General features: G+C 40.4%; 1 protein-coding gene across 1 annotated transcript in view; it reads left to right on the top strand.

The window, feature by feature from the left end:
* Nucleotides 1-4599: 4599 nt before the first annotated feature.
* KTN1 (kinectin 1) overlaps nt 4600-22513 on the top strand; it is a 138840-nt gene continuing 120926 nt past the window's right edge. The window contains exon 1 of the mRNA XM_024133698.3: nt 4600-4746. The gene's annotated coding sequence lies outside the window, so the exon portion shown is untranslated. The remainder of the gene's footprint in view (nt 4747-22513) is intronic.

Here is a 22513-nt window from a genome sequence, read left to right on the forward strand (position 1 = left end):
GCGGCCATGGCTCACGGGCCCAGCCGCTCCGCGGCATGTGGGATCTTCCCGGACCGGGGCACAAACCCGTGTCCCCTGCATCGGTAGGCGGACTCTCAACCACTGTGCCACCAGGGAAGCCCTCACCAGGTCATACTCTTAAAAATTATTTGGGCAGGAGTGGTGACGGTTATACTGAAATATCCATGTTCTGTTGCCTGATTCCTCAGGCCAAGATTCATCCCTGCAACTTGCCTGGTTAGGGTGAAGCTTGTATAGGCAGCAGTGGTGAAAGAGACTCATTTTTTTTTCTTTTCTTTATGTGACACTAAGCAGCAGCAGTATGTTGACCACATTTTTTATTTAGGCCTCATTGAATAGCTAATACTAATCAACTGATCTAACTTACTAAACAAATAAAACTTCTCACATGAGGACTACAAGTTAATCTTCTTTTACCCTCCACATTATTTAGGTCTCTTATTAGTAAAAGCGTAGCATCCACTATTCAAGAGTGCTGTGAAGATCCCTGGTTCGATCCCTGGTTGGGGGAACTAAGATCCCGCATGCCACAAGGCGAGGCCAAAAAAAAAAAAGAATCAAAGAGACTTTAAAGATTGTTTCTTCCAATTGCTAGGTGTATTTGGACAAAATGTACATATTTCAATACTGTATTATCTTGGTTAGAAGAGTTTACATGATGCTGGCTGGCAGCCAATTTAATATTGTTGATTTAATTTAGTGTTATCTATCTGCTCATTGTTTATGCTAATGACAAAAAAGATATCAGAAGTAAGAGAATCCTATACATAAATGAAAACTCACACTTTGTTTGTGTACCTAAAAGTTTATACTTTGGGAGTCAACATGTTGCAGTGGCACATGCATGGGAATTGGAATCAAATAGATCTGGGTTCAGGTGCTGGGTTTTGAACTCTGTGTTCTTGAGGTAGTTAGTTTTTCAGTGTAAGCCTAGTCTTATGGGGTTGTTTGGACAATCGTGTGTGCTAATTACGTTAAATACCTGCACCGTGCATATGCGGAAGAAATACTGGCTCCTCTTTCCTCATTTAATCCACCAGTTTCCAATCACTGGCAGCCTTTGAAGATAGAAGACATGAAGGTGCCTTCAATAATGTTAAATTATGCTACAAAGTAGTTTTACCTCCCTACTTATTCCCGCCCAAATTTCCCTTGAAAGTCCCCAGTGCTGCCTTGGGATTGTATGGGCAAAGTGGAAACTCCCTTCTGCGTAAATAAGACTTAGATTTCTTGCAGCTATTTAGAAGTGGAAGAAAGATGTGCTGCTTATCTATTACTGCATAACAAACCATCCAAAAATCATAAAAATTATATGGAGTCAGAAATTCAAGTAGGGCTTGTCTGAGTGGTTCTTCTGCCCCGTGTAGTACTGACTGGGATCGCTTAGTGGTATTTAGCTTGTGGCATGGATGGTCTGGGGCTCCAGAAGCCTTCATTCATATGTCTGGCACTTTGGTGGGGACAGTTGGAAGCCTGGGCCCAGCTGGTCTCTCTTCCTCCCCATGTAGTCTCAAGGCCTCTCCACGTGGTCTCTCCAGCAAGGTAGTTGGACTTCTCACATGGCAGCTTAGGGCTCTAAGATCAATGGTTCCAAGAGACAGGAAGTGAAATTGCTTGTCTCTTACAGTCTGGGCCCAGAAATTGGCCCAGTGTTACTTCTGGCATATCCTATTAGTCACGTCAGTCACAGAGCCCTCCCAGAATCAAAAGGAGGGGCACAGATCCCACCTGTGCATGTAAAGAGTGGCAAATGATTTATGGTCACCTTTAGTCTGTTATGAAAGCATTTGAATGCCATATGCTTGAAGAGATTACATGTCAACAGGAACAGTGCAGACCTCTCATAAGCACAGTTATGTGCCAGATACTTTGTTAGAATAGCTGATTACATCTAGATCTGCAGTTGCAGATGTTTGTATAAACTTCCCCACTCCATTGTTTGGGTGGAGAAGGTGGACCTGGAATCTTCCTTTTTCTTTTAGTTCTGTGAAATGCTTCTATTATACTTTCATCTCTGCCATCCCTGAAATGGTGGAGTAGGAGGTGTAATATGTTACTCATATATTACTCAAATCTCTACAGAACTCACCACTTCTGGGAAATCTTCCCTAGAAAAAACAGGAATACCTGCTTTCTCTCTATCTGCTAGAGAGATAGGTACTGTGTGTCTTTAAAACTTTTCCAAAATTAGAAAAAAGAGTTATTACATGCTAAAAGTCAGAAGGCAATCGCCAGTAAATTGCACTTGAGAAAGAGAGCAAGCAAGAAGGGAATATTCTTCAGGTAATAGTGTTACACTTTATCATTTTCAATAAAATTTAATTTCTTAGTTGTTAACCACTAGAGATACCTCAGATGTTGGGAGTGCTAATCTTTTTTAGCAAGTTAGTTGCTGCTTCAGTAACATTAGAGAGTAGTAAGCAGCAACCAAGGTTAATTATATCTTAGGTTAATTATATCTGTTAATTATAGTTAATGATATTATATTATACTATACTTCAAAACTTAGAGGGCAGGTCTTAATTCCTAATAGGGCTTATCATGAATAACCGTTCTAGTAAGTCTTTGTTTTTACGTGAATAAATATGAAGCTTATACCGAAGAATGAAGTATCCAGGCACTTCCCTTTCAAAGTTCAATCACTCAGAGAAGTTGAAATAGCTGACACATTTATGCTTTTTTTGTTTCAAACTATGGAACACAAAAATAAGTGATCCCTGACCATAAGAAGTGGGTTTTTTTGTTTTTTTTTTTTTTTGCGGTACGCGGGCCTCTCACCGCCGCGGCCTCTCCCGTTGCGGAGCACAGGCTCCGGACGCACAGGCCCAGCGGCCACGGCCCACTGGCGCAGCCGCTCCGCGGCATGTGGGATCCTCCCAGACCGGGGCACAAACCCGCGTCTCCTGCATCGGCAGGCGGACTCCCAACCACTGTGCCACCAGGGAAGCCCAAGAAGTGGTATATTTAGGGTAAACATGTCCCTAAGTTCCATCCACTTCTTGTCTTATGTACAAATGTACCTAAAAATTACTGTTTCTAAAATGACACTGAGGTTTTACTGAAATCATAAAAATGATAGAATTTTAAAATTCTAACCTAAAATCTGCTTTAGTACCAACCAGAGGAAATTAGATGGTTGTTTGTAGGCTAATCAAGGGTCCTTAAACTCCTTTATAGGAATGATACATTTCCCCTCTTTGTATTGAGACTAATGGCTACCCTCTTCAGTGAAGCTGGATCCTTTATCACAGGCTCAGGAGACAGCCAGAGGTTTAGAGATAGATTGCTTTGAGGGCACTGGAACCGCTGAGGTGCTGAGTAACCCTACTGAGAAAGAAAAAAGAGGGTGGAGCTTCTGGAGTTAAAATAAGACAGAATGCATCATTGGAGAACACAGTGGCTGAAGACTGGCAGAATTCTCAACATCTCAGGCTACCACATACTGTTCAGTTTTCATGTGTACTTTGGAGGTGCTCTAGAAAGCTCTGACAAAAAATAATTAGAATACAGATGTACAGTACATTTTTAGCCAGCCCATATAAAGGTGACCCTGGTGGTGTAGGAACTGTTCTGACGTTCATTACTTAAAAATTGGTCTTGTTCCCCTTTGTCAGTATGTACCGGGAGGTGTTAGTGATGAGTCCTAATTTTATGTGTCTCTATCCACCCTCTAAAAGGTTTTGAATTATTTTGAGCTCTCATAACATTTGAGGAGAGCCTGTAGGTGTTTTGTATATGTTCTGGACAATGCCTAGCATTCTGCAAGAGATTGATAAGCAGTAAGTAATAAACACATCTCGTTTGCCAGTGGACCAGGAAGATAGCTATCATTCTTTTAGCAAGAGCAAACTAATAAGCAGGGATTCTGGCCAACCTTTCCTTTCCTCTGCAGCTTACAATTATTTACCTGGGCTTAATGAATGGCCATCGGCTGGCAGACAGAACAGCTTCACAATATTTGCACACAATTTATTTGGGTCCGTTTAAAATTTCTCTCTCTCTTTGGCTCCAGGGTTGCCCGAAGGAGAATTCAGAGAGAAACTCTGGAGACAGAGGAACGGATGATTTCGTTTTCTAGTGATTTCTGGGGAGGAATCTGGGAGGGCTGGGTGAAATCGAGTACCATTTGCTTAAAGTTTAAAAAAAAAATCCATATATACACTAATATGTATAAAATGGATAACTAATAAGAACCTGCTGTATAAAAAAATAAATAAAATAAAATTCAAAAATTCAAAAAAAGAAAATTATAAAGAAGAGAAAAAAACTCCAGTCTGAGGGGCCAGGTTGGAGGGCCGTGCAAGACGAAACCAGCTTTGGGGGAAGGACAGAGAGAGACAGAGAGAGCAGGGCTCCCGCACGAAGGGAATTCCACTGCGCCTCGAGCCCCAGAGCGCCCACCTTCTACCTAGCTGCGGGATGTTATCTCGGGAGGAAAGCCCCGGAATCCCGAACCCGCCGGAAGCTGGGACTTAACCCGAGCGCGCGGGGGCCGAGGCGGCGACGCCTGTCCCTTTAAGGGGCCGGTCTCCGGGCACTGCCGGCCCAGACGCCGGGACGTGCCGGGGCCGCCCCGCCCCAAAACCGCCCGTTTCCTGCCGGGCGGCGCGACGGCACCTGAGCTACTGCGGCGGCGGCGGCGGCGGCGGCCACTCGGAGCAGGCGGCCCGGGCTGTACTGCCGGCGCCGCTGCGTCTTTCCGGCATCCTTCCCCGGCCGCGCAGGGTAAGGGAGAGCGGGCCGCGGGGACCGCGGAGAGGGGAGGGTTGCGCCGGCCGCGGGGTCCCAGGCAGACGGGAGGGCCGCGTCGGGCGGGGGGGGGGGGCGCGGCCCTGGGGCCGGGACACCGCTCGCCGCCGTCCCCGCCGGGTAGGCCTCGGGCGCTGGGGCGCCGCTGCTGGGCTCCTGCTTGGGCCGGGCCATCGAGGCGGGCGGGCTCCGAGCGGTCTCTCGGCCTCGCCGGGCCGCCGCGGGCCCGACCCCGGTTCCGCCGCGGCGTCTCGTCCGAGGACGTTTCCCGAGGGCGAGGTCGGCCGGAGAGGGCCCTGGGGTGACCGAGGCACCTATTTTTAGCCGGGCGTCAGGGCCCCCGGGAAGGAAGGCGGATTACCGCCTCCTCGGCCCGTGGACGGAGGGAGCGCGTCCCCGGAGGCCTCCCTGGGCGGGAGCTGGGCCACGCTTACGCCATGCTGGAATTCAGCCCTCGCCGCTCTCGGGGTACTTGGGGAAGCGGCGTTCGGCCCTTCTAGTGCCCCCTCCCGCCGCCCTGTGCTCGCCCCCGGGTCCTAAAGAGGGGCGGTTGGGCATGGGAAAGCAGCATGTGGGCAGAGTTTGGAAAAATCTGTGGACCGCTCTCGAGACGGGGGAAGTTATCCTTCCTCTCCCTGAGGGGTGTGTCTTCCTTACTGATTCCCCCTCCCCCCTTCAGTTTCCAACAATGAGATTTTTGGCGTTGGGGACCTCGGCAGAAAACCCAACCGGCAGCCTAGAAAAGTCGTACGGTAGTCCGACAACTGCTGTGGCATGTGCAGCACCGCGCGTCGGTCGTGAGGCAGCATGTGTACCAGAGACCGGCATCCCCAGACGCGGGGAGCGGCATCCTAACCTCGGCCAGCTGCACCCTGATTAGGTTCAAGAGCGGGCTGTTTAATCTTAGCTCTTCCTTGTGGGAGGAAGCAGGAATCTAAATTCTTGGTTGCGCCTATTCCAGAAAGGATTCCTTAGCAGGTATCTGAATAAGCACTGTTTAAAAAGCTGCAGTTGAAGTTAACTGTTCAAAGTTGTGCTTTTTTTTGAGGCGCTTTGTGGAAACCCTTGAGAAATTTAGACACCCGTAGCCTGCTAAAGGTAAACACCTTGGGGTGAACTAAGCACTCTGAATTGTGTAGGAATTGTCTTAAAGTTTGAATTCTTGGTTAATTAGGTTGCACTTCTCCTTACTTCACCTGGCAGGTGAATGGCATTACTGTCTCCAGTCTGGCTAAAGTAGTTGCTGATGAGACTGTTATGATTGTCCCAAGAATAACACTGGAGTACTCTTGAGTTGCTCTGTGTTTTGGGTAGACATACTTTGCTATAAATACTTTAATATTTAATGTGTTCTTTGATAAACAAGCCCCCTCCCGCCCTCGACTCCCCACATCCTCTTGTTCAGGGATCTAACAAGAAATAACTGGGTTTATTGTTTGTAGAGTCTAAGGAAAATTCATTAATTCACCCCTCTTCTCCTCCCCCCAACATTGAGTTAGAAATGTCTCTTCTAATTTTGCAGCCTTAGCAGTGTAACCAACTCTTATCAGGTGCACTTAGAGAGTGAAGTGTTCTATTTACCTTTGTGAGATTCATACTGAAAATATAACAAAGCCTGATGAAATTTTTTCTTAAAAATATTAAACACTTTAAAGTTACAAAGGATATTGAGTATTATATAACCCTTTTTTGATGGCTCAGGATCAACATCATGAAGAGCCATTAATTTATGAATTTGTTTCCAGTTTAGTTTTTTCTGTATCCTCCTTTAATATCAGTCTCTTGTGCTTGATGCAAGCGTTTTCATCTGTCTCTCACTCCAAGCCTCTTTCCAGTTTGTAGGCTTTAACCTGCTTTTAGTGGGGAGAATATTTTAATAATTAGATGTTAAAGGACAGTCACTATGACTTTCATAAAGGGCCTGAGAAGTGAAGGCTTTTTTGAGGCTTAACTTTAAAGGACTTGTGTTAAGATTGATACTGTTGGTAACTTATCTTGAATTTTACTTGAAATGTATGGAAGGTGTATTTTTAATTGCAAACTTATTATAATTTTTTATAGCAAAGAAAGTTTTAATCTAAAAGATCTCACAATACTTTGTAAAAAATTTGTTAATAAACGTAATGGTATGGGTTTCTTAGGAATCTGACCTAATGTGTAAAAAGGAAATGAAGAGAAACTGCTTTTCAAGAACATTCGAACGTTTGAGGATAACATCTTACAAGCTGCTTTTTCTGTGTACTGTTTATGTTTTTAGTTATTTTGAAGGTAAATCCAGAGGATACTTAGAGGCTAGAAGCAAGTAATTGTTTCTTTAGAAGTGATCACTTTTATGCATAAATAAAGTTGAGTTTCATTGCTTCCTCTTTCAGTTTTTGTGAACATGACTTTGGGTGTTCTCATCTTAAAAATGTAGTTTATGTACAAAGCACAGGTTAAACATTGGTTTAGATAAGCATATAAGCTATTTTTTTCTATAAACAGAAAATTAAACAGAAAGGGGAAAAACCTGTAGTACCATAACTAGGAGTTTGATTTAACTTAACCTTCTGTATCTGAGCTCTAGAAAGAGAAAAGTAATGACAATTTATAACTGTTTGCATGCCAGGGTGTTGAATTGGTGTTTAAATGTTTTTTTCGGTCTTTGAGTTTGATTGCAGTGTTACTTAGGCTTTTAAAATTAATTTTTAAAATGGTATACGTTTTTAAATTGGTTTTATCTTAAAAAGATAAAATAGGCAAAATAGTATACTTTTAGTACTAAGAATAGATTTAGTAATGACTCCAGTAGGAAATCTAATATTCCTAGGAAATGTGTAAGAAGTGACCTCCTTTTAAAAAAGTGCTTTAGTATTTTACCTATCACCTTAACTACTACAGGCTAATTAAGAACTTCTAACCTCAAGTCTAGTTTCAGCAAAGTGATTTGTACACTAAGTGGAACTTAAATGAATTGTGTATACTCCCCTCCTTCCAGGACATTGCTTTTTGGGTTTCTCTTCTCACTAATTGCTCTGCTCATTCTCTGTTTATGATTCGTTTTCATTCTTGAAGTGCTCAATCCTTGGTTCACTTTTCTTTTTATACTCCTCTGGTGATCTCATCCAGTGTCATGGCTTTAAATACTTATATGCTGATGGCTTCCATTTTTATATCTACAGCCCAGACTTACCTCCTGTATTCTGTACGACCTGTTCTGAATTTCTGTTTGGATGCAAAGTAGTAAACTCAAACTAAAATTCCATGTTCCTCTTTAAACCTGCCGTAGGTGCAGGCTAATCCATCTTATTAGATGGCAGCTCTATCCCATATTCAGGTGAAAAGAAAAATGGAGTCATCCCTGACTTATCTCATTCATACTTGGCATTCTTGGCTCAATCTTACCTTGAAAATATATCCAGAATCAAATCACTTCTTACCACCTCCATTGCTCATTAGGCTAGTCCAAACCAATCTTCTCTCTCTTGCCTAGATTTCTGCAGTTAACCTCCTAATGGGTTTCTCTGCTTCTATCCTGGCTCTCTACAGTCTTTTTCAACAGAGCAACCAGATCATACCACTTCTTTCCTCAAAACCCTGCAGTGACTTCTCATATGCAGAGTAAAATCCAAAGTACTTATGGTCTACAAGGTCTTAAGAATCTGGATACTCCTACTCTTCCCATCCTCCCTTATCTCTCCTAAGTTAGCTACTACTCTGCCTCCTGCTTATTTCAGCTGTCTTAGAGCCTTTACACTGGCTGTTACCCCTCCTTCAATCATTTTTTCTGTAAGGTATCTACATGACTGATTGCCTTGTCTCCTTCAAATCTTTGCTCTTGAAATGTTTTTCAAAATGGTCTGCCTTCTATTTAAAGCTGCACTTCCTACTTATGATCTCTGTACCCTGTTCTGTTTTACATAGCAATTGTCACCTTTCAACAAACTATATAATTTCCTTGTTGATCGTGTTTATTATCTCTTCTCTCTGCCCCCGGACGTACGCTATAATGTAACCTCCATGAGGACAGGGCTTTTTGTCTCATTTTGTTTATTGATGGATTCTAAGGGTTTAGGGCAGTGCTTGGCACATAACAGGTGCTCAATAAAGATTTATTAAAGATGTGTTCATTACAAGTGAATTAAAATCTTTATCCTGCAGTTTTTTGTTTTTTTTTTTAAACTGTGATGCATACCTCATTTTTGGACACATGTAGTTTTCAGTTTGCTCCTTTCCTAGGAGCAGTCAGAGAGCAGAAGAGTGACAGGGAACCTTTGGGAACCCCTTGGTGGAGGGAGTGATGTTTGAATGTGGCAGAGACCGTCTTACCTGCCCCACGTGATTAGGACCATTAGGTAATTTTAAAAGTTGGTTAAAGCAAGAACTCGAGGTATCTGTGCACTTTGTTTTAATTTTAAGCATTTACTTTTACTTTTATTTGCCTCTCTTAATTTGGATCCATCTCTTGTCTCTGAGTAGGGGGTCTCCTGATCTTTTTTCTATACATCATTCCTTAAAAGCATTGTCTGTAATTTCTAGTATTGCTTTTTTTTTAGTGTAATGAAACATTCGAACTTCAAAATCATTCTAGATTTTTCCATTCCTTATCAAGGCCTTCCAAAGGATTTAACTTAGTTTTCGTAGAAATAACAGCTTTGTCTTTATTCCGTCGTTTAATCGATTTATAGAAATAAGCAAATGTATAGGTGAGTAGGTTGCTAGCCAGAAGCATTTAGCTTTCTGTATACACTAGCCCATGTATTTTTAACGAAGGGGAGAAATGTCATTTAATCCAGTGAGAGGTCCTTTAAGATAGCTTCCATATTGAATAGTTTTCATGGGGGCCATAGGATCCTAGCTGCCTGCCATTACTAGAGGAGAATGTCATTTATCCACATTTCTTTATTTTTGGTTCTGAGTGACATCTGCAATTAGTTATCAGAACTTATATGATTTTTAGTAATTACATTGTCTGTCAAGAGACCTGATGTTATGCTACATTCTCACTGGAAAATGTGGGATGATCATTATTTATTCTTACACATGAGTCATTTAAGTTGCCAAGGAAATAGTCTGGTCTGGAAGTCAGTAGTTAGGAGACCTACAGGTCTTAGACCTTATTAATTCTAAGGTTTGTGCAAGTTTTTTATTGCTCAGGTCTTTAATTATATAATGTGTGGTGTAAGTGGAAAGAGCGTGGGTGCTAGGGAGTCTGAAGAACTTGGGTTTGAATTTGGCTTTGCTAGTTAATACCACTTACTGTATGTGTGGATTTACGTGCAGGAAACTCATTTGCCTTGCTTATATTATCTTAGTAGTTGCTACATAAGTGATAGCTAACATTAGAGTGCTTATTTGTTGTAAGGCTTTGTAAATACTTTATGTACAGTATCATATTTATCCTCTCTGCAACCTTATGAGATAGATAGTATTTGGTGGAAATGAGGAAGGCAGGTTAAATAATTTGTCCAAAGACACAGAGCAAATAAAAGGAAGAACCTGAATTTGAACTAGATATTCTGACTCTAGAGCCCATTCTCATACAGTGAGCTGTTTCGTAAGAATGCTATCTGAAAAAAGAGTAAGGCACTGTCCATGTGCAATTGTCTGATGTTAGATATTAGAAAGCTACATTAAGGTTATAAAGATTTCTTTCCCCTGGAGTTAGAGGATTAACTCTTAAAGCTGGTGACTTAAATTTGAGAACTTAAAGTTTTCCAAGGAGAGAAAATAGTAAAACCAAATGCTATAAAGTGTTTTATAGAGAGAGCAATAGGTAGACTATGATCTTTTTAATTTACAAGAAATTTTTTTCAGTCTGAATTCCTGTGTATTTGCATTATGAGTTTCACTGCCGTGTGATCTTGTAGGCATTGCTCAGTGGTTATTTCAGAAAGGCCAACCCTGATCACCAAAATGAATGTTCTCTTTATTCTTTGTCTCAGCCTTATTTTTCTTCACTGCATGATCAGTTATTACCTAACATTATAATATATGCTTGATATCTGTTTCACCTCTAAGAATATAAGCACTATGAGGTGGGAACTTTCTTGCTCACCACTGTGAACTATATTTCTCGCACTTAGGTAGTGCTCAGTTTAATGAATGAATCAATTGCCTGATGTTTGAAAATGATTGGGACTCATTGAGCCTTCTGCTTTACTTGTCATTTTTTTTTTCAAATATGAATACTTTAATAGGAAATATTATGTAATTATTTCAGTTCACAGTTTTCATTTTTCTGAGAAAGTACTTCATAACTTAACTATAAATTACCTACATGGCAATTATATAAGTGAGGAGCTAGATATATCACGTATTTTAAGGAACTCTCCATATCTAGCCATATTTAAATGACAGATCTGGAGTAAGAAATAATGATTAAAAAAAGCATTGTCCAAATACAAAAAGGCATGTAATACGTTCCTTTAAGGCTTAAATAATGACTTAGGAAAGTTGTATCATTCCTTTCAGACACCACTGATTAAACAGATCATGAGAAAGTCAAACTAATGTTAAAATTTGCATGTATTCAAACAAACAAACTTGAGACTAGAATTTGAATCTTCCTGACTTGGATTACTGCTAATTTTGCCAGTTGCTTTACTTGTCATTTGTGCCATCCGCCTTCTCCAGTAGCGTGGCTAGTTGATTTACGTGCAATGCCATGAAAAGTGAGACTTCAAGAATAAGGGTTTCTGGTTTACTCTTGGGAGTGGGATGGAAAACAAAATTTAATGCACGAATTTCAGCAAAAGTACTTCTTAGTACTAGTTAATCTTGTTGATCAGCAATGTAAGTGTTCTGAGTGCAATATATACATAAATTATTTAGTGATTGCATATGTATACATCTAGTTACCTTTGAAGTAAATTTGAACAAGCTTAGGCTGTACTTTGAAAGCACTCCAATGTTCTGAATGGTATGTTGTTGAACATTTAAAATGTTTCCTTAAATTTTTTAAAAATAAATTTATTTTTATTTATTTATTTTTGGCTGCGTTGGGTCTTTGTTGCTGTGCGCAGGCTTTCTCTAGTTTCGGCGAGCGGGGGCTACTCTTCGTGCGGTGCTTGGGCTTCTCATTGCAGTGGCTTCTTTTGTTGTGGAGCACGGGCTCTAGGTGTGCGGGCTTCATTAGTTGTGGCACACGGGCTCAGTAGTTGTGGCTCGCGGGCTCTAGAGTGCAGGCTCAGTAGTTGTGGCGCATGGGCTTAGTTGCTCCGCGGCATGTGGGATCTTCCCGGACCAGGGCTTGAACCCATGTCCCCTGAGTTGGCAGGCGGATTTTTAACCACTGTGCCACCAGGGAAGTCCCTTAAAATTTTAATATCCATGCACAGGTTGAATTCATTTGTGTGCTTCTGGCCTGTACTTGATTAGTTTATTGGGAAGTCATGTTCATTTGAAATGTGTTCTATAATTATTTTACATAGTTTTCCTAACCTGGATATCTCAGGTTGGCTGAACATGATTTCTGTGAAGTGAGCTTCTCATATAATTTGGTATTTTCATTTCTGGGTATAGTTTCAGTTACTGTGGTGTATAATCCCTTTTTGTATCTTTTTTCTGTTTTGTTTTTGAACGCTATAAATGGGATCCTTCTGTATGAGTTTATTTGCAACTTCCTTTTTCTCAACTTTATTGTCCAAATATTCTTCCACCATCTTGTATATAGCTCTAATTCATTCACTTTCACTTCTACCTGGAATTTCATTGTATGTATATTTGCCACTTTGTTTATTATCTGTTGATGGGAATTTAGGTAGTTTCCAGTTTTCTTTTGCTGTTATAAACAGTTCTGCTATGAATACCTTGTATAGGTCTCTTGGTGCACTTGCATCCCTACTGTCTCTAGTATCGTGTTTTAAAAACTTTTTTGTTACTCCTTACAATAAGAAATTTTACATCATGAGACTCAATACATTATCAGATGTATACATATGTAACAAAGTTTCTTGGAGAAAAAAACACGTGTTACTAGTTTGTTTCATTAAGAATAAGGATGCTAATCAAGACCCACTAAGTTGATTTTTGCTACCCACTAACGTTGAGATTTGCAGTTTGAGTAAATTGTGTTGGACCTTATACCTAGCTAGGAGTGGAATTGCTGAATTGTAGGAGAGGTACATTTTCAGCTTTACTGTAGGTAGTGCTGAGTTGTTTTCCAATATAATTGTACCTGTTTATTCTCCTCACTAGTGTATACATGTGATGGCTCCACATTCTGGTCTATACAGTTGACCCTTGAACAACTCGGTGGAGTTCGGGATGCTGACCTCTGTGCAGTTGAAATTCTGCCTATAATTTATAGTTGGCCCTCCATATCCCCTGTTTCTCTTGATCCATGGTTTGGCATCCGCAGATTAAACTAACTGCACGTTGTGTAGTACTGTAGTATTTACTATTGAAAAAATTCTGTGTATAAGACCCTCACATTTCACTCCCGTGTTGTTCAAAGGTCTGCTGTACTTGATGTTGGTAAATACTAAAGTTAGACAGCTTGTTGGGTTGAATTGATACCGTGTCGTTTGTGCATTTCTGCCTACTGAGGGGAGATGTCTTTTCAAATGTTTCCTGGCCATTTTTGTTTCCTTTTCTCAGAAATGGCTGTTGGGTTTGTTTTTCTTTTTGATAGGAGTTCTTTATATGTTCTGAATACTAATTCTCTGTGGATCATGTATCACAAATGTCTTTTCCCATTTTGTGGCTTGTTTTCACTTTTGTATAGTTTCTTTGTTAATAAAAGTTAAACATTTTAATTTAGTTGAATTTCTCAGGATTTCCCTTTTATGGTTTGTACTTTGTGTCTTGTTTAAGAAATCCTTTCCTACCTCAAGGTTATAAAGGTATTCTTGCATGGTGTGGTATAAAGTTCAATGTTGCCTTTCACAATTGTTTTCCCAGGAATTGATTTTTGTTTCTTCCCTTCTATGCTGCTGTTTTCTTTTCTCCAAAGTTCCACTACTTAGCATTTCAGTTTTTTTTTTAAGGACTAAAATGTGTGAATTTAGTAGATACTTTGAAATAAATCTTTGAGTTACTAGTATTATGTATTGTCCACACCTTGCTTTTAGAGTCATAGGTAAATAATTATGTAAGAATGTTAAGGTATGGATAGTTATCTAGTAAACTTTGAAGTGTTCACTCTCCCCCAACCCCCATATGACATTATAGATTTGTACATATTTCAGGGATGCCAGTGTTCGCATGTGGTTTTCTTAAGTTGTTATGGACATTTGTTGTGAAGTAGTCTGGTTAGTTGTTTTCTTAAAGTTGCAGCTCTTTGTGCTTGGTATTTTGCAGTTTTACGGTAGTGCACTGTGACTGTGGACCTATTTCTCTATATCCAACTAATACTCAGAGTATACATATAATCTGAGGAATCAGATCTTTCTTCAGTTTTGGAAAATTCTCAGCTATTTAAATATTGCTTCTGTTATTTTTACTTTTCTTCTCTTTCGGTAGAGCTATGTTGGAGTCTTTTAGTTTATCCTCTGTGTATTTTAATTGCTCTTTCAGTTTTTAAAAAAAATTTTTTCTATGCCTTATACCAGGTGAATTTGGTACAGTGTAGCAATTTACTTTTTCCCTCTGCTACTGTCCAGCCTAGAGTTTATTCTGTCTATTGAGTCTACATGCCACTATTTACAATTTTCATTTCTTAGATTTGAAATTGCTTTTTCATATATACCTGCCTGTTTCAGTTCTCTGTTTTTGTTTTATAACCGTTGTGCTATTTTATAAAAAGATTCCTTTATCTCTCGGACATCTTCAACATGTTCAAATTTAAAAATTTTTGTCAGGGCTTCCCTGGTGGCGCAGTGGTTAAGAATCCGCCTGCCAGTGCAGGGGACATGGGTTCGAGCCCTGGTCTGGGAAGATCCCACATGCTGCGGAGCAACTAATCCCGTGCGCCACAGCTGCTGAGCCTGTGCTCTAGAGCCTGTGAGCCACAACGACCGAGCCCATGCGCCACAACTACTGAAGCCCGCATGCCTAGAGCCTGTGCTCCACAACAAGAGGAGCCACTGCAATGAGAAGCCCGTGCACCGCAACGAGGAGTGGCCCCACTCTCCGCAACCAGAGAAAAGCCCGCGCGCAGCAACGAAGACCCAACGCAGCCAAAAATAAAATAAAATAAAATAAATAAAATAAAAAAATTTTTTTGTCAGGCTGTTTCATAAAACTAACACCGTCTGGTGTGAATTCATGTTTTTATTGGTTTTTTCCCCCCCTCATCATTAGATTTCTTCCTATGTTTTGGATTATTGGTTTATTAAGTTCATTTTAAGTGGAGTTTTTTTTTTTTTTACCCTTTTCTCAGTGATTATTCCCACCCCCACCTCCAAATTATTTATTTATTTTTAACCGTTTCTATCTGGCCCACTCTTCCTCTAGTTGCAAACTAGGTTTGTTCTGGGACAGTTAAAAGAAAAATGCAAGGTGGAAAGAAGTGTTTCTAATATGAAATCGTACTGAGAAAGAGGGAGATAAGGATGTGTGTGTGTGTTTGTGTGTGTGTATGTGTGTGTGTATATATATATGTAGAGAGAGAGAGGGAGCAAGAGCGCAAGTTCATATTTAGAAGAGTATTGAATGAAATCTAAAAAAAAATGACAGTTTGTTATGGGGGAGAGGAACATAGTGTAGAAGAGCACTACACTATTTATGTTCTGAATTTTCCTTTTTTTTTAGACCTGACTTTGGAGCCATGTAAATGTTTTACATAATTATTAAAAAATTTTCTTAGGTCTCTAAAAATTAAAAGTAAAACAAAATAAATGAATTTTACATGTATTCACTTGGTGGACACCAGAGTGAAACTAGGCCAAGTGACTTTAAAAGACAATGACTTGACTGACTGATGATATTCCCCCCTGGAATAGACCCTGGGAAGAGAGTGCAGGAAGGATGGCAAAGAAGGAAAACAAGTCTTGAACTATTATAATCGTAATTTTGGTGGCAGTGTATATGTTGTATTTCAGTACTGTGTAATGTGTTTATTGTGGGCTAATTGAAATGAGTGACTATATTGGTTTTGTTGAAAACAAACTTTTAGCATTATTTAAAGTAGATGTAGTTTTTTTTTTTTAATACTTCTGATGTGGAGCATTTTTTAAAGACTTTATTGAATTTGTTACAGTATTGCTTCTGTTTTGGTTTTTTGGCCACAAGCCATGTGGGATCTCAGCTCCCCGACTAGGGATCAAACCTGCACCCCCTGCATTAGAAGGCGAAGCCTTAACCACTGGACTGCCAGGGAAATCCCATTTTTAAAATTGAAGTATAGTTGATTTACAATGTTGTGTTAATTTCTGCTGTACAGCACAGTGATTCAGTTATACATATATATATATATATACATTCTTTTTAAAAATATATTCCTTTGTTGTGATTTTTATCCTAGGATATTGAATATAGTTCTCTGTGCTATACAGTAGGACCTTGTTTACCCATTCTATATATAAATGCTTACATCTGCTAACCCCAACCTCCCACTACTCCTCCCTCCCCCAACCCCCTCCCCCATGGCAACCACCAGTCTCTTCTCTATGTCTGTGATTCTGTTTCTATTTCATAGATAGGTTCATCTGTGTCATATTTTAGATTCCACATATAAGTGATATCATGATATTTGCCTTTCTCTTTCTGACTTACTTCACTTAGTGTGATAATTTCAACATTGTATCCATGTTGCTAAAGCAGATGTAGTGATATTAAATAAAAACCCTATAGTACTAAATTTGAGTAGAAGCATCTGTATGCACTCATGCAGTAACTTAACTTATTAAAATGTATGCATTTTGTGGCCCTGTTGACTTAAAAGGCCTAGAAACAGTGACCAATCCAATAGCACTCTTTTTTGTTTTGTTTTGTTTTGTTTTTTGCGGTACGCGGGCCTCTCACTGTTGTGGCCTCTCCCATTGCAGAGCACAGGCTCCGGACGCGCAGGCTCAGCGGCCATGGCTCACGGGCCCAGCTGCTCCGTGGCATGTGGGATCTTCCCGGACCGGGGCACGAACCCGTGTCCCCTGCATCAGCAGGCGGACTCTCAACCACTGCGCCACCCGGGAAGCCCCCCAATAGCACTCTTGATGCTCACATTGTGGTCTTTAAATACCTTTTCACAATAAAAGTAAACTAGTGCTCAGAATGGGCATTTTCCCAGTCTCAGGCAGGAAATGTAGGAGATGAGCCTGCATATATTAATTATCAATAGTACCACAAGCTCAGAGGCTTACAATAACACACATTTGCACCACTCCCTTAACTGGGTCCTCTGCTACAGGGTTTCACAAAACTGCTCTTATGGTGTTGTCCATGGCAGGGGTCTCATCTGAGGTTCAGCTGGGGAAAGATCTGCTTCCAAGTTCATGTGGTTGTTGGCAGCATCCAGTTCCTTGGAGGGTGCCCAACTGAAAGCCTTAATTTCTTGTTGGCTGTTGTCTGGGAGGCTGTTCTTAGCTCCTTGCCTCATGACCCTCTCCACAGGCAGCTTACAACATGGCAGCTGCTTTCTTCAAAGCCAGTAAGGGAGAGAAAGAGTGTCCTATTAACAGGGGTTACAGTCTTATGTGATATAACTGTGTATATGTAATCATTTTTAACATTCTGTCACTTTTGTCATATTTTACTGATTAGAAGCAAGTCACAGGTCCCACTCATACTTAATGGAGGGGATTGTACAAAGGTGAGAATGCCAGGAGAGCAACTTCAGTTTCTTTTTTTTCCCTAGAATGTTTTGTCAGAAAGCAATAGAGCAACTAAAAACTATGAGGGTAGTGTCAAAACAACCTAGGAGCCATCCTGAATAAGATCCCATTGGTCAAAAGGGGGACAATTTCATTATATGCAGATGATATGATACTATATATAGAAAACCCTAAAGACTCCACATAAACACTACTAGAACTGATAAATGAATTCAGCAAGGTAGCAGGATACAAGATTAACATACAGAAATTGGTTGTGTTTCTTTACACCAACAATGAAATATCAGAAAGGGAATGTAAAAAAAACAATGCTTTTAAATATCGCAGCCCCAAAAATAAAATACTTAGGAATAAGCCTCACCAAGGAGGTGAAAGACTTATATGCTGAGAACTGTAAAACATTAATAAAGGAAATTGAAGATGATACAAAGAAATGGAAAGATATCCCATGCTCTTGGATTGGAAGAATTAATATTGTTAAAATGGCCATACTACCCAAAGCAATCTATAGATTAAATGTGATCCCTATCAAATTACCCATGACCTTTTTCACAGAACTAGAACAAATAATTTTAAGATTCATATGGAACCATAAAAGACCAGAATTGCCAAAGCAATCCGGAAGAAAAAGAACAAATTGGGAGGCTTAACGATCCCAGACTTCAGACAATACTACAAAGCATGGTACTGGCACAAAAACAGGCATATGGATCAATGGACAGAATAGAGAGCTCAGAAATAAACCCACACACCTAGGATCAATTAATCTAAGACAAAGGAGGCAAGAATATACAATGGGAGGGGATTCCCTGGTGGTCCAGTGGTTAGAACTTCATGCTTCCACTGTAGGGGGTGCAGGTTTGATCCCTGGTTGGGGAACTAAGATCTCGCATGTTGGTGCGGAGCAGCCAAAAAAAAAAGAATATACAATGGGAAAAAGTCTCTCCAGCAAGTGGTGTTGGAAAAGTTGGACAGCCACATGTAAATCAAAGAAGTTATAATGTGCCCTCTCACCATACACAAAAATAAACCCAAAATGGCTTAAAGACTTAAACATAAGACATGATACCATAAAACTCCTAGAAGAGAACATAGGCAAAACATTCTTTGACATAAATTGTACCAGTGTTTTCTTAGGTCAGTCTCCTAAGGCAATAGAAATAAAAGCCAAAGTAAACAAATGGGACCTAATCAAACTTACAAGCTTTTGCACAGCAAAGGAAACCATAAAACAAAAAGACAACCTACAGAATGGGAGAAAATGTTTGCAAATGATGCTACTGACAAGGGATTAATTTCTAAAATACACAAACAGCTCATACAACTTGACAACAAAAAAACAAACAACCCAATCGAAAAATGGCAGACGACCTTAATAACATTTCTCCAAAGAAGAAATACAGATGGCCCATAGGCACATGAAAAGATGCTCAACATTGCTAATTATTAGAGAAATGCAAATCAAAACTACAGTGAGGTACCACCTCATGCCGGTCAGAATGGCCATCATTAAAAAGTCTACAAATAAATGCTGGAGAGGGTGGGGAGAAAAGGAAGCTTCCTACACTGTTGGTGGGAATGTAAGTTGGTGCAGCCACTATGGAAAACAGAATGGAAGTTCTGCAGAAAACTAAAAAAAGAATTACCATATGATCCAGCAGTCCCACTCTTGGGCAGATATTCAGACAAAACTGTAATTCAAAAAGATACAAGATACACTTACCCCTATGTTCATAGCAGCACTATTCACAGTAGCCAAGACATGGAAACAACGTGAATGTCTATCGACAGATGAATGGATAAAGAATAAGTGGTACATACATACAATGGAATACTACTCAGCCATAAAAAAGAACTAAATGATGCCATTTGCAGCAACATGGATGCAACTAGAGATTATCATACTAAGTGAAGTAAGTCGAAGAGAAAGACAAATACCATATGATATCACTTATATGTGGAATCTAAAATATGACACAAATCAACCTATCTTGGGAACAGAAACAGGGGCATGGAGAATAGACTGGTGGTTGCCAAGTGGGAAGGGGGTAGGAGAGGGTTTGATTGGGAGTTTGGGATTAGCAGATGCAAACTGGTATATACAGAATGGATAAACAACAAGGTCCTGTATAGCACAGGGAGCTATATTCAGTATCCTGCGGTAAACCATAATGGAAGAGAATATGAAAAAGAATGTATATATGTGTGTAATTGAGTCACTTTGCTGTACAGCAGTAATAAACACAATATTGTAATTCAACTGTGCTTCAATAAAAATACATTTAAAAAAAGGGACAATTTGGGGCTTCCCTGCTGGTGCAGTGGTTGAGAGTCCGCCTGCTGATTCAGGGGACACGGGTTCGTGCCCCGGTCCGGGAAGATCCCACATGCCGTGGAGCGGCTGGGCCCGTGAGCCATGGCCGCTGGGCCCGCGCATCTGGAGCCTGTGCTCCGCAACGGGAGAGGCCACAACAGTGAGAGGCCTGCGTACCGCAAAAAAAAAAAAAAGAAAAAAAAAGGGACAGTTTGAACATCAGTAAAGAAAATAACTAATGAACTGAAACAAGTATGTTTAATCTTTGAGCCCGTAATGATGCTAAAACTTAAAAAAAATACTTTAGTTGCTGTTGGGCTAACTCATTATTTTGACAGTTTTGATAAATAAAGAAAAATAAGCATTTATCCTACTTTCCTTATATGAATTGGAGCTTGGGGTGACCAAATAAGAGAATTTTCTTTCTATAGATGTATTCTAATAAAGATTGATAGACTTTATTTATTTATTAAATATTTTTTGGCTGTGTTGGGTCTTCGTTGCTGCGTGTGGGCTTTCTCTAGTAGCTACTCTTCATTGTGTGCAGGCTTCTCATTGCGGTGGCTTCTCTTTTGTGGAGCATAGGCTCTAGGCTTGCAGGCTTCAGTAGTTGTGGCACGTGAGCTCAGTAGTTTTGGCTATGGGCTCTAGAGTGCAGGCTCAGTAGTTGTGGCACACAGGCTTAGGTGCTCCGCGGCAGGTGGGATCTTCCTGAACCAGGGCTCGAACCTGTGTCGCCTGCATTGATAGGCAGATTCTTAACCATTGCGCCACCAGGGAAGTCTCAGTGATAGGCTTAGACTGTCACCATTTTGCATCTCCTAATGAATAATGTCTAGGCAAAGTTCACCAATAGTTGGTAGTATCCCAAAAAGATATCCAGATATTAGATACATCGTTTTGGAAGTATGCCATGCTGTCTGTGCCTTAATCTTGCCCTCAGGTTATAATCCTGAATCTGATCTAGCCTTTAAATTTAACTACCAGTTTATAGGAAATAGAAGACAAAACAAAAACAAAACACCAAAAAAACTTGTTAACACTATGGGGATGCCATCAACAAAATTCATACTGAGAATCTTTACAGGACAACTGCCTGGTTTTTCCAACCCAAAATTCTAAGAATTGCAAGAAAGTGAATAATAAAAGATACAGGGATGATGAATGAAAGGAGACGAGATAAATACAGTAAGTCCTCTACATACGAAAGAGTTCCGTTCTGAGTGTGTTCACAAGTCTAATTTGCTCATAAGTCCAAGTTAGCCTAGGTACCCAACTAACACAATCAGCTATATAATACTGTACTGTAATAGGTTTATAATACTTTTCACACAAAAAATAAAACATTTAAAATCTTACGGTACAGTATGTTGAAAAGTACAGCGGTACAGTATAACAGCTGGCATACAGGGACTGGCATCGAGTGAAGAGGCAAGAAGAGTTATTGACTGGAGGAGGAGAGGAGGGGGGAGATGGTAGAGCTGAAGGATCGTCAGCAATAGGAGACGGAGGGCAAGCTGCCATTTCACTCATGCCTGACATTCATGGAACGCACGTTGGCATCTTTGAAAGCTTGCAACTCTGAGGTTCGTATGTAGGGGACTTACTGTACATCAATCAATACAGAATAACTGAAAAAATATTTACACAGCAGTTGGGGAGATGTGAATACTGGCTTGATATTTGATATTAAGGGATGATTGTTAATTTTAAATTTGCTGTGAGCCTGGATTTTTGTCTTTCCTCTCCAGGCTCAGAGCTCCTGTAGAGCTATATAGCTATAGGTAATAGGTTTTCAGCCTGATTCTTTTTTTTTTTTTTTTTAACTTAAAAAAAATTATTTTTGGCTGCCTTGGGTCTTCGTTGCTGCGTGCAGGCTTTCTCTAGTTGCAGCGAGCAGAGGCTTCTCTTCGTTGCAGTGCGTGGGCTTCTCATTGCAATGGCTTCTCGTTGTGGAGAATGGGCTCTGGGGTGCTTGGGATTCAGTAGTTGTGGCTCGCGGGCTCTAGAGCGCAGGCTCAGTAGCTGTGGGGCACAGGCTCAGTTGCTCCGCTGTGGCAGGTGGGATCTTCCCGGACCAGGGATTGAACCCATGTCCCTTGCATTGGCAGGCATATTCTTAACCACTGTGCCACCAGGGATGTACCCAGCCTGATTCTTTTTCATACATCTTCTTTCTCCCCCCACCCCCCCATCCAAGCTGTGCAAATTCTATTTCCATACCCACCTCTTGGTGTCAAGCAGCAAACCTGGTTCTGTTCTGTTGCTGTTACCTGTGGGAGCTGAACTTCTCTGACCATTTGCCTGCTATAGAGTCAGTATCCAGCCATCTTTCCCATTCTTTATTCCCTGTGCTCCATTTTAGGTACTGTATGGTTTATTCTTTTGAATTTTTATTGTTTCTAACTCAGGGATATATTTATTTTCATTTTGGGTTCAGCCATATCTTTTTGATAATCTTATTTTTCATCCCTTGTTATTTTTTAAATTGAAGTATAGTAGATTTATAATGTGTTAGTTTCTGGTGTACAGCAAAGTGATTCAGTTATATACTTTTTTATATTCTTTTTCAGTGTGGTTTATCACAGGATATTGAATATAGTTCCCTGTGCTATACAGTAGGACCTTGTTTTTTTTTTCTTTTTTATTCATGTATAGTTGATGTACAATAAGATATAATTTACAGGTATACAATGTAGTGATATACAGTTTGTTTTATTTCCCTCAATCCCAAACT

This window comes from Physeter macrocephalus, chromosome 11 (assembly GCF_002837175.3).
Source record: "Physeter macrocephalus isolate SW-GA chromosome 11, ASM283717v5, whole genome shotgun sequence".
Lineage (NCBI taxonomy): Eukaryota > Metazoa > Chordata > Mammalia > Artiodactyla > Physeteridae > Physeter > Physeter macrocephalus.